Source organism: Populus euphratica, unplaced genomic scaffold (genome assembly GCF_000495115.2).
Source record: "Populus euphratica unplaced genomic scaffold, PopEup_1.0 scaffold329.1, whole genome shotgun sequence".
NCBI lineage: Eukaryota > Viridiplantae > Streptophyta > Magnoliopsida > Malpighiales > Salicaceae > Populus > Populus euphratica.
In genome coordinates, this window is record NW_011500009.1 from 162,052 (window position 1) to 166,388 (window position 4,337).

Consider the following 4,337-nt stretch of genomic DNA (forward strand, 5'->3'; position numbering starts at 1 on the left):
TAATTTTATGTAATTTTGCCCCTGTCGAACTTCAATATTAGCCCTGAATTTCAGCACCTTTTTCATTTTGGTCATTAATCTTAGATTTACATAAATTAACCCTCAATTTACCATTAAACTTTCAATTCTTTTCAATTTCAATCAATTGAGTCTCCGAAGTTCAGCACCGTTTTAAAAAAGGTCCCTGACAGTGATTTTTTTCAATTTAACCCCTAATTATCTCTAAACTTTGATTGTCTTGAGATTTTATCACTGATTTCAACCAATTAACTTTATTAAAATTGCGTTTGGTTCTCTAAAATTCTAATATTCTCAATTAAACCCAAATTGAGCTCTCAAACTTAATTGTTCACAAATTAAGTCCCTAATAAAATATAATTAAGTTTGGTCCTTTAAAATTCTAAAATTCTAATATAATTTCAACTGGTGCTGATGTTGTGGTGGCTTTAAACACGACGAAGAGAGAGGGAAGAGCAGCAATGGCAGGAGAAAAACTAGGGGGAGGCTAATTTTTCCCCAACTTTGGCCTCTGATTTCTTCATCTTTAATGCTTGGAATCCACTCTTATTTATAGGAGGTGGAAAAATTAAATCCTTTAATTTGACCCAAATTAACTCCAAAACATAATTAAACTTTTAATTTAGTCTATTAAAAATCTAATTATGTTCTAATTTTAAATTTTATGCAAATTTATCCAATAATAATTTAATTTGAAATTGAATCCGCATTATCTCTCTAGTTTTGGGGGTATAATGGGTACGATTAAACTCCTGATTTCATCTAAAATTATAGCTTGATTTTTCTATACATGTGAAATCCTCATCAGCCTATTTTTTTCAAATCGCTAGTCTTCTTGTTATTATTATTGATTCGAACTAAAATGATCTCAACCATTAGTTCAAAATTGTCATCATGTCTTGAAAAGTTGGCAAGCAAAGACTGCCTATGTAGGTCTTTTTGGGACAGCACCACAACGACTATAAGGGCAATCAGTGGGCAAGATTTACGTTGGGGTGTAGTATAATGTCAGGTCATTATGGTGGTGTATGATTTTTCCTTTTAGTATTTAAAAAGGGTAAATTTTAAGGAATAACCTAAAAAATAGATTATGACATAATAAACAAAATTCAACTTTAAGGCTACTAGTCTTTTTTTCAATTTCAATTTAAGACCTAACATGACTTAAATCTAAAATAATAACCTAAAACTTTTAAGTTTGACCATTGAGTAACCTTTGAATCAACCACTATATCCAATTTTATTTTTTACAAAACTTTAGGTGTATTAATATAGTAAAGAAAATTCAACTTTTGTTATGGAATCATATAATTAGTGTACCAATGTAACTCGTTACTAATACGCGACGTGATATAGCACTCTTTATAAATTTACTAGCAAGATATATTTCTTCTCTTACCTAGAGATATTGAAATGAGGTTAAACATGTTTTTTGGTTACTTACAAGGAACTATGAATATGAGCTTATTTTATTTAATTAATGTTAATCATATATTAGTTATTAGTTAGGTATGCTAATGCAGGGTTTTTATCTGATTCATATAAAGATTGATCTTAAATAGGTTTTCTCTTTACGTATGGTAATATTGCTATATCATAGAGATCTATAAAGTAAGCATTAGTTTCCACTCTATCTATTTGTGATGAAATACTTGCAACTCATGAAACATGTAAAGAATATGTGACTGAGATCAATAACTCAATATACTTGAGGAACATGTGATTTATCCTTTAGCAAAGGAACTCTAATCATATTGTATAAAGATAATGTTGCATGCAGAAAGAGGGTACACCAAAAGAGATATAACGAAACACATCTCATAAAAAATCTTTTCCACGTATGAGCTTGATAAGTACAGTGATATTAATGTCTAAAAAATTCCTTGTAATGATAATCTGACAAATTTATTTGCTATAGTGTTATCAACTATAATATTTGAAAAATTATGATGGAACATTAAAATGTGAAAGCTTAAAGGATTAATGGTAATACATTTATAAAAGAGAATTAATATGCATTGTGCTTTCTTTTTCCCTTATAAGTTTTTTTTTCCATTGGTTTTTCTCTGAGTAAGGTTTTTAATAAGGTAGTTTTCAATGTATAAGGTTGTACAAAAGATATTCAAGAAGGTTTGTATTTTTAATCTTTTCATAAATAATTAGTATTAATATTTAAGAACGAAAAATAAATGAAACTGGTAAATTTCTTTAAAGGTGTCAATAAAACATTAATAAAAAAGAAGAAAAAGAAACAAAAAATAAAGGACTAGGTCCAACACCTAGCCTACCCCAACTTTATTTTTTTTATAAAAAGATGAATGATATATCATTTGCTTTTTATTTTTATTTTTTTTAAATATAATAAAAAATATATTGATCAACAAAATATAATAGTTAGATCTAGTGCTTGTCTACCAGTAGTAGGTTAGTTGTGTGTGGGCCTAAAAATCAAATCCTAATTTATTTATTTATTTAGAATATGAATATTATTTAGTTTTTAATATTTCAAGGAAAAATAAATGTGACAAATGATAGGTTATCACAATGCAGGGAAAAAAAAAAGTCTTTCTCGTGACCTCTAGCTCGTTCTATGTGATAACTAGCTTGACCATGATATGGAATTATTAAAATTTTTATTAAAAAAAACATATTAAAGTGCACGATTGTTTTTGTAGTATTTAGGAAATAATGTTAAATGCTATATGTGTATTTTTTATATTCGTAGATGTATTGACCTATGTTAGGGCCACAAGCTGGTTGGTAGCATGGCTGAATATACAAATTTTATTTAAAGCAAAAGTATGGGAATGGCAAAGTCAAAAGTCATTGTGCTTAAAGCAAGGGTAAAATATAAAATTATTGTTTCTGTTTTTTTATTTTTATTTTTAATAGAAAAGAAGACAAATATTTTAAAAGTACCTGTAGAGGTTGGAGAAAAAAAAAGAAGAAGAAACGTGTGACCCGAACAAATAAATAAAAACCCGAATTCTGAAATTCAGAGCAAATCTTGGAGATCCGAACTATGCTCATTCACTAATATATTCCTTTTTTTTATTTCCAAAAATTGGTTTCTTTTAAATTAAGGGTTAGCTAGAAGCTCTTGATTTAAATTTAAAAAAAAGATCAATTATTTTAGGTTAATCATTCAAAGTAATTTTTAAGGGTATAAAGATTCATTTTTAAGGATGTTTAAGTATAGTAATGAATTGTAGGACGATTATTGATGGAAAAAGAGAGAAGATAATTAAAATGTATTGGTGATGATTGGAGAAGGAAATCTTTTTTTTTTTAAATATGATTTTGTATTTTGATTTAAAAGAATATAAAATGATAATTAAAACGTTTTTTTTTAATGGAATCTATTTTAGTATGAATTTTGTCTGTAAATATATTTTATAAATAATTTTTTATTTTTTATTCTCCTCCTTGTTTAAGCCATGTTCTTATATATTGGCTTTAATATTTGATTATTATTACATCAGTTTTAAATCAGTTGTTTTTTAAAGTATATTTTATTTATTAATATATTAAAATAATTTTTTTATTTTTAAAAATTTATTATATTAACATTAAAAAATAATTTAAAATTATATATAAATTTATAATAAAAAATTTTAAAAATATTTTTAAACACAGAAACAAACCAACAAACACTGCATAAATCTCTACAAGTCGCACAAGCTATAAGGCAGAATCTTCTATTTTTTTCAGAACACAATGATGCGCTAATCCATAATCTGTCCAAAATCAAAATAACCCAAAATCTGAAACCAGAACCCATAATAAAACCTGACCTTTAAGCCCACACAAAAATATCCGAACCTGGAAAAGAAGAGCATCGAATACCAAAAGGTAACATACATGGGCACACACAAAGAAAGAGAAGTGGAGCTAGTAGTTATGGAAGTTGACGAGCTTGTGGTGGAGAAACGGGCGAGCTTGTTGAAGGTGAAGATTATCCACACCCAAATTCTTGCGATGCGGAGGATGTATGGCAACCCTGTTTCATCACCAGTCTCCTAAGTTGGATCTGTCGCTGATTGGGGAGTCGGAGGTCAGTTCGATTTTTTCTCAAGTTTTTACGGCTTGAGATCCCTGATACAGTGTTCTTATCAAAGACGAAGCTAAATAATAAGGAATTTTGAAGATTCTCAGGTGCAAACATCTACTCCTAATGGCTTATGTATTGGTTGCGAAGGATAGAGTTTAGAACAACTCGAACACTTGGAAAGAAAAGCAAGAAGAAGCTCCGTTCCAAAAATTTAAATTATTAAATTAGATTATAAGATTCCATTCATATTCTTTTCAACACCTTTTTT